General features: G+C 39.2%; 1 protein-coding gene across 1 annotated transcript in view; it reads left to right on the forward strand.

Moving 5' to 3' along the window:
• The window catches only part of GRK7 (G protein-coupled receptor kinase 7), a 45,091-nt gene extending 35,858 nt beyond the window's left edge, over nt 1-9,233 (forward strand). Inside the window, exon 5 of the transcript XR_013955253.1 lies at nt 919-9,233. The gene's annotated coding sequence lies outside the window, so the exon portion shown is untranslated. The remainder of the gene's footprint in view (nt 1-918) is intronic.
• The last annotated feature ends 49 nt before the right edge of the window (nt 9,234-9,282 follow it).

The following is a 9,282-nucleotide window of genomic DNA, read 5'->3' on the forward strand; positions in this document are numbered from 1 at the left end:
GGCAAAACCTGAATCTGACTGACTTCCCCCAAATCTAGAATTTTTTAAGTCTGTGTTCAAGAATACAATTTAAGAATAATTGACTGTTCTTTTGCAGCATAAACGATTCATCCACTGAGCTTCCAATTTGTGGCTTTATTTGTCTTCTGGTTTATTTAAGGCTATGCATATGTAGATCAGCATATGTAGCGAAGATGGACCGGCTTTCTTAATGATTAAATGAAGAGGCCTAATTTAATATAAAAATTTAAACTAAGCCTTTTTCTAAGAATGCTTTAAAATACAGAACATGTATATGCAAGACATTATAGCTGCCCTACCTAGACTTCACTGTGGGTATTGATGTAGTGACTTAAGTTACCAACAAAGATCTGGTCTCTCTGAGATCGTCTCAACCACTTGAAAATTACCGAAGGGGAGAGAACAGGTATAATTGTATTTCAAGGTCAAACTTAAGACAGATGTTGAGTAGTTCCTGTTGTAGTTGTATTTGAACACTGGGAAATATATAATGAATCCCAGAAATCTGCTGTGCAGCACACGTGATGTTAACAACGTGAATTCATTGCCAGTTGTCCTCCAAAACACCCTATGCAAATACAGTTTCCTCTTCTGTGACTACAGTGTTTAAAATGTGATTAACGCTGTATTTTTCTGCTATAGATACACAACAGGGCAACAACAGTCATTCCTCTCTACTGTTGGTGTTAATAACCTTATTCTATGTGCCAAATTTCAGTAGTCCAACTTGACATGAAGTGCTAGCATAGTGGCTTTACAGCAGCCTTGAAACTATAGTCATGTTCAATGCAGTAGCAACTATGTTCAGTGTAAGTTTAAATACTAAGAACCAGTCTTTATAGCACATGCAACCTGCAGTTCCTTCATCAGCTTCATAAATTGTCCTCCTCCACACAGAGAAAGACTGCACTGTGATTTGTACAAGAAATCAGAACCAGGATGACTGTAAGTACATTGCTTTATTTGGATTATGGCATTATTTAAAAAAAAATAAAAATCCATTTCTATGCTCCCAAATTTGTTAACAAATAGATCTCACATATAATCAATATGTCTTGGACTGAATGTTATAATATGCAATTATGTTTGCACAAATCTATGCAGATGGGCTTCTATTATAAATTACCTTCTCTTCTGTTAGCAAACAGTTTAGCAAATAAATAAAAAATGAAGATTGATGGTATTATAAGAACAAAGTACCCATTACAATTACAGCAGGATAAAATTGCCAAAAAAAAAAAAGTGTAGGATATTTCAGTTGTTTTTTTTTATACTCATTTTTTTTGTAGTTAAAGATTTATTTTCTCATAGGCTCTGTGACTAAAACAGACTACATTTTGACAGTTTTTTTTTTACACTCTTCAGTGGGCTAAACTCCTGTTCCTCCTACTCAAAAACTATTCCTGTATGGGAAGTATCCCAGGAGGTGGCATGGGGGAACAGAATGGGGAGAAGACACAGCAGTTTTACTTACATGAGCACTTGAGCCTGGATTTTTCTTGTTTTTAATCTGAAGTATAAATGTGCAAAAAACTTTCTCTGAGCCACTATGTATTTAAAACCCTGTATTTTACCATCATCTGGTAGAAACCACTGCTGCTCTTAGAGTATATAGAGAACAGCTAGAGGTCACATTTTAAGTATGTTTTACTTTCAAAAGATTGAGTCTGGTAGTAGGAGGCAAAACGAATGTTTTTAAATTGCATTATGGTTAGGAGAGAAGGAATGCCTGTCATATGTGTGGGTTCTAAAGTGAGAGAAATTGCAAAATAAAATTTAGAAATAATTTTAAAACTTCATTGGCAGCCCTTGTGGGAAAATCCAGTAGCTTTTACTGGGAATTAAACCTGTAGGAGCCTGCAGAATCAAATGAGCATAGAGATCTTAGTAGTTTTGATCCTCTTTTATATTATTTCTATAAAATTTGTTTATAAAACTATATTATAGATGACAAAGTGTATCTACTGCTCTTTCAAAAACACAGCTACTTAAAAACCAAAATAATCAGTTGCAAGGAGGTTATGATTTTGTTTAAAATTATTTAATAATTTTCTGTAAGGCTAGTGTAATCTTACAAAAAGGCTGTAAAAAGTCAGACCAAAAATAGAGTAATGGTGGTATTCCCACACAGTTAAACTGGTTAAAAAAGGAAAAAAAAAAAAAGCTGACAATGATTTTCCATTTTCAAAAGTTCTCTTTTTTTCAAACTTCCTCTTGCATAATCATATAAATAAACAGACTGATTGCGTAGCATCAACGTTAACATCATCTCAGTCTAGAAGTCTTGTGACTTTGTGTGGGCACTCCATGACTGTACTTGCTATAGGCGTACTCCCGGTGATTGAATCAATCAACAACAGATGGATGCAGGACACTACTGAAAAAATGCTGAGCATCTTCATTATCTTTTATGGTTAATGAGAGATGAAAGTGGTTAGCCTTTTAACAAATCTAGCTCTCATGGAGTGGGAGAAATATTTACAAAGAGTTAGTAAATAACCTCAAATTAATACATTAGTCAAGAGCTGTTCCTATATACCAGCTGGTTAAATATTTTTTAGTTCAGTTTGATGCAGCCATCGCATATAATGCATACTATTTTGATTAGGAAATAAAATGAAACATACCCTGAATAAGTAGGTTATAATATATTTCTTATCAGTTAAAGGAATACTACAGGGCAATGGTTTATATAATACAGTGAACTTTCTGCTAAACGATACATAAAAGCTAGCTTGCTCTATTTTTTTAGCTAATGTATGCTCAGAAGGACTAATAATAGGCCTTATGAATCACAAGCATTCATTAAGCCAACAGATGTTTTAAAAACACAACAGTTGAGATCTAGACTGTTTGAAGTGAACATGTAAATGAACATGTTTAAAAAATACTGAATCCTTTAAAAATATTACAGTAATATGCTACTAAATATTTAAGATCCTTTATTCTATGCAAAACCAGTTTTAATTACTGGATTAGTTGAAACATCTTTCAAGACCAAACTTAAACACATCTTCTTGGTTTTGAAATGAATTTGGAATGCTTCACTCCCTCATGATTGTCCCCAGGGAAAACGGGACAGTGTCACCCATGTTTGTTTCCTTAGGAAGGCACAGTTTAGGCATATGATTTGGTTTTCAATAAAGAGATGTTTTTTACTTAGTTATCCAGCTGGCTTGATACAATTAAATCAAGCGATTTGTTCAGGATCACTAAGTGAATCGGTGACTTGACTGGGAGAAGAAAATTGGACTGGGAAAACTGAAAATACCAGTTCCCATCGCAGAAGTTTCTCAGTAGCACTTAAGTAAATTAGAGGGGTAACATTGTGTTTCACAGTCATCTGCACAAACCACCAGCATTGTATAGACTAAATTTACATCAGTAGAGAACTGTAGACACAGAAGGAAAACTGAATGAAAAAACAATTAACATTTTCATGTGACAGATATCTAAACAGATGTTAAATGAAAATTTGTCTTCCAAAGCTATTCAGTTTTGTAGGTATCACTTTTAGGGGAAAAGTTCAGCTGTGTCATGAACCTTTCGTGTTTATCTTTAGCTATTTATTTTACCAACCTATATGAACTGTAATTCTAGGATTTTTCTAATTTACAGACATTCAAAGTTCCTTTTTTTAAAAAAAAAAAAAATTATTTATCTTTTCCTATTTTTGACAACTTACAGATTTGTCAGTGTTATCATGAGACTGTCACATTGGTATGATACCACCATTTTTAATGATAAGGTTAATTAATGCGCATGGCTTTTGCCTTTTGCATGCATAGATTACTGATCAGAATAATAAGTTGTCATCTTCAGTGATGACAGAAGGCAATCAGACATGCACATGGGCTCACAATTAGCATCACAACCTTTGCAGATAGTGTTTAGTGGTAGTAAATGCATAGTGAAATTTAGCATTTTCTAATTTAGTTTCAGGGGCAGGACATGAATGCACTGCAGTGAGGACAGAGACTCCTGCAATTGCTTTCTACCGTCTCCTTTCTTCCAGATCATACCTCACTTCTCCAGGCCTCTCATTCCCTCTAGCATCAATTTTTCACAAGTTCTTCATCTTTCTGGAGTCTTCATTTCAGCCTCCGTCTCCTGGCTTAGCCAATGCTGGCTTTCTCCTTGGATTGCTGCCTGAGTCCCCTGCTGAACTCAGGATGTGGTTCTGCCAATCTAATTGTGGGCTGCTACTGAAAGGGGTAGTCCCATTCCTCCGACTGTCTCCCCTGGTCTCCCTTGTGAGCTGAGTCAGGGAACTATACTTGTATGATTAGTTTTTTTTCAGGTCAGCTTTCTGAATCAGGTCATCATGGGGCAAAGTGAACACCAGTGCTAAAAATCATAGCCAGTGTGGGAGAGGACAGCAGAGTAGAGAGAGAACGGACGACCTTTTAGCAGCACAATTAACATGAGTTTTGTCGTTAAACTCCATTTTCAGCCCCAGACTACTCACCCTGCCTTTCCTGTATTTCATCCCCCAACATTAGCCCCTCCTTCTACTGCTTTTCCACTTGTCCTTGCCCTTTCTGCTTCTGTCGCAGTTATGCATCAGCTAATGCCAGACATCTCACCCAGCTGCTTTTTCTGCCTCAGTCCTTGTACTTCCCCGGTCTCCTGCAGGAGAGACTGGACCTTGTCAGTAACAGTGTCTCACTCAATTACCACTGACAAAGTATTAGCTAAAAATGGGAGAAAAAATGCTTCAGCAATTAAGAAAGATACCTTATTATTATAAACTTTTCTCAAACCAGCTTTAAGAAGCTCTTTTATTTATCCATGAAAAATAAGAAATTGAATTCTGACTGCTTGTGTTATAAAAGGGACAAAAGGCCTAATAGTTACGGAGTGAAATTCCTACAAATTGAGCTTTCCTCATTTCAAGCCCTTTGTATTAAAAATAAGGAGTGAAATAATTTTCAACAATAGTTAGAGGCTTTTTTTCCTACTGTAAACAAATGCTGGCCAAAAGTCTCCTCTGCGTAATGCAAGTCAACTCCCATTGACTTAACAGGAGTTGTTGCATTATATACGAGAGCAGAATCTTGTCTCTGTGAATAAAGGAGTTTTTTCAAGAGTGAGGGGGCTCTCCACAATGAATGTATTTTTACCAGCCCTTTCTGATTCACTGGCAAACTACCAAACATGAGAACTGTTTCTGTAGTTTTTTTACTCTCACAATGACAGACATTTTCTTTATCATTTTTAGTGGGAAGTCCTTTGTGTTTTTTTTTTTCCTCATTAAAATGTGTTTTATGTTTCTTGATATTTTGTACAATGAACTAGAATATTTCTCAGTCAAAATATTTTTGAAGATGGTCCTCCCAAGTTTATCAAATATCTTCTAGCCCCAGTTTTAAACTAGCTAAGGATAAACAAACAGATTTGGGTCTAACTTAAGGGTACATCTCTTGCAGTTTGAAAGCTGCTTTGGAACTAAGCTGGACAGACCCCTGTGGAAGTTACAGGGAGCTACCCAAATGATTCCAGCATTGTGTCTTGGTGTGGTATACCCTAGACACACAACTAGACAAACAACTGAAAAGAAGTAGGCAGCTTTATAGTCATCAGGAATCATCCAATGGACCTTTAGCAACATGAAATAAATTTATCTTGTGCTAAAGAACTGCCCTCTGTAGAGTTTTCTGGACCATAAACTATAGCAATCTTGCTTTCTATTGTATTTTATTTTCATCCCAGAGCTGTGCTTGACAATTAAAAAAAGAACTTGGCAGATATCTTTCTAAAATTAATATTTTAAAAGTTTGGATTTTTTTGTCATTTTACATTTTCAACATCATCACATTAAAGAAAATACATTATTTTATTGATAGTAAGTCAAGGTGGTTTTCTTCACATTGCACTTTTGAAAATACACACTACTAATTAAACTGCTACGAAGATCAGACGTGTAGATAAAACTGCCTCTCCAGAGAAATAGGAAACAGTAATGAGACAAACCGTAAGGCAGTAAGTGCAAACTGTAAGAGCAGATAAGATAAAGGGAGCCCAAACTTGATGATCAATCTCTAGATGTCCATATTCACAACAACCAGAGTTACTTGTTCGTTTCTCTCTGTGGAACCCAAACAAAACTTTCAGTAAGCATCTGACTAAACAAGGGCAAAAACTCAGTGGACTGTAGAGACCATTGGTCTTGCTCTCTGGTCAGTGTTTGCAAGTGCCTGATAATGCTTCTGACCTAGAATGTTGCATTGCAGTGGGATTTGATATTAAGGAAAGCGTTGCTGCTTAGCCGCACACAACTGGATTTCTTCAAAAGCTGAATTAAAACCTGCCTTGAAAATGGATATCTAATCTCATGTTTAAAGCCCAAGCAAAGGTATACCCAGTATCTCTCCTGATATAAACTATTTCAATATTTAATTGCCCTCACGGTCAGGAAATGTCAACATTAGGTTTGTCTAGCTACAGGTTCCAACAAATTGGTACCCTTCTGCCTTTGTCAGCAAGGTTGAAGAGGTCAGACTATCAAGATTTATTTTCTGTATATAAACACCTATTCAAAGAAATCAAGTCCCTTGTCAGTTTTTTTCTTTCAAAAGTTTAATAGGTTGGAACGCGTACGCTTTGTATTGTACAGGCTTGTTTTCTGCTCCCTGGATCATTTTTCAGTACTCTTTGAACTACTGCTAATATTTCCATTTTTCTCCTAGTATAAATATCAGAAGTGGATGCAGGTTTTTGTAGTGTTTCTTCACCAATGTGTGCGCAGAGACCTTCTTTCTAGAAGACAACTTTGTATATGCACTAGATTGCATTAGTCCTTTTTGCCACAGCACTGCTTGTGCTTTGCTGAACCAGTGATTCTTCCAAGTCTTTATTTGAGCCACTGCTTTTGTAGCCATAGTCTTCTCATCCCTTACACATCCCTTATCTGTAAAAATAGTCTTTCCTCCTTACTTATTACCACACTGATCTTTCTATTCCTTCTAAACATTACCTCCAACGGCTTTACGTGACCATCTAGACTACTAACACGAAATACTAGCTGAGGAATCAGCATCCTAAAGGATGCCACTAGAAACGCATCAGCTCGTTGACATCTTACCAGTGACAGTTGCATTTTGAAATGTCAGTGAGCCAGTTTTTAGGCCAGTTATTCCTCCATAAATCAGGTGTTTTGAATCAAAATGTCTGGTGGCACCATACCAATGGCTTGGAGAAATCCAAGTTTAAAATGGAAGAAGTGCAATTAGTTTTATCAGCAGAGCGTTTAATTATTTAAAAATAAAGATCTCTGTTCCTACTTGTCAGGGCCCTGAGGGCACTAACAGGCATTGATTGCCCTGGCCAGTCTCACCAGGCCCTCGCCCCATGGCCCAGGCACCCTGTTTCACTCAGCCCGGTGCCACCAGAAGGGTGCTGGTCTCCAGCCCTGCCTGTGCCTGTGCCAGATGTGGGCCCTGCTGCTCTGGTCTCTGACCACGGGGCTGCTGCTGAAGACCTACCTCGTTGCTGCAGGCTTGCCTGTCCTCTGGGCTCTTGGCTGTTCCCTGGGCCTACCCTGCTGCCTTTCCCCAGCCTCAGGGGGCCCTGTGGCTGCCGGCCCCTGAGGGCTGCTGGCCTGTGCTGCACCCTGCCCCTGCTTGTGCAAAGGGTAACGTAAGTCTGGAAGGGACGTAGGCTATCAGGTGCTGCCCCTGTGATTGCAGCTAGCTGTACAGCAGACTGTGCTATTGCCAGTCCTTATATTTTATTAAGGAAGACTGGAGCATGGATTGACCTTTCCATTATTTCACCTGTGTCTAACTAATGGGTTTGTATTTCCATGAGTCAAAATATTTACCCTTTTGCATCTCAGGAACTGTTTGATTTTTGATGGGAATAAGGACCCATCAAGGAGGGCTGGGCTCTGTGAGACTGTTTTGGAAACTGGACTGTAACAGCTATTATAGTCAAACTAACCTCTGAACTCAGTGGAGCAGAGCACAAAAGGCTTCCTGGTTTTTGTGGGCATACCAAAGAGTTGTGGTGGTTGCTGGATGTTAGTTGCTCTAACATTTAGTTTACATTTTCTGTAATGTTCTGTAAATATGAATATATGCAAATGTTGATATTTCAGCATGATCGTTCTTTTGAGGCAACCTGATTTTTTACTTGTATTAACTCCCCCATCTTTGTATCTAGTAAGCTTTAATGTCATTGAGTCAATATGGTGCCCCATCCAAAAAATATTACTATAGGCACATTTTGCTGACATACTGTTCCTTAAAGAGTGCAGGATACCCATTTGAATAAACTGTGACAAGTAATTCAGCAAAGCAGTCACTGTAATGAAATGACATTCAGTCTTCTGCTTGGTGACATTTAAAGGAACAAAGAAATATGGGGATGACGTTTTTGGCCTTAAAAGGAATATATTAGCTGATTGGTGTGGCATACGGTAAGTAGTGAGTGATATATTATTTTTCTGCTGTTGTTTTACAGCAAATGGAGTTATTTAGAGGATGTACTGTAACAGAAGAAAAGGGAATATTGTAGTCTGACAGGAGCCAAATGGGTTTATTCTATTTTATGCTTCATATTTACAGCTTTCTAGTGTGAATGTCACTGCAAACATTATAAAGATTTAATGTAACCATGCTGATAATTCTTAAGACATCACTTACAGTGTTGCACGTACATTTTAAGGATGTTATCTTAGCTTTTTCACTCAGGTTTGATCACTGGTGGATCAACCGGCTATTTTAAGAGCTGCTTTGATGCAGCAGCCCTCCCGTTAAGTGATTTTTTCAAAGCCCCCAACTAGTGTTCCGTTATTTACTGACCGATTGCTGTTTAAGAGAGAAGGGGTTGGGGCTGCCCCTCGAGGGCTGCTGGGACTGCGGGTGGGCAGCGGCTGGCAAGGAGAGGGGCCAGGGGGACGAGGGGCCAGGGGGACGAGCGGCAGCCCCCAGAGGAGATGGGGTCTGCTCCTGCCCTTCCACGGGAGATGGGGAACGCTTTTTGTGCTTGTTGGGCTTCGACCCCTAGGAGCGTGGCCCCAAATGCATTTCTGAGGGTAAAGAAGCCCCGCTATCGACACATCTGGTATATTTTTTAGCACTCCCGCTTGCCCCCAGCAGCGCGGCGAGCCGCGCCCCACACGGCAGCTGTGGCCCGCCTCCCCCGACATGGCGCCGGCTCCACACGCGGCCGAGCGGCGCCCGCGCTCCCCCCCCGCCCCCTCGTCCCTCCGCGCTCGGCCCAGGCGGGGCCGCGTTCTCCAGCGGCCGCCAGGGGGCG

This window comes from Anser brachyrhynchus (assembly GCF_964034855.1).
Source record: "Anser brachyrhynchus genome assembly, chromosome: 9".
In the NCBI taxonomy this organism is placed as follows: domain Eukaryota; kingdom Metazoa; phylum Chordata; class Aves; order Anseriformes; family Anatidae; genus Anser; species Anser brachyrhynchus.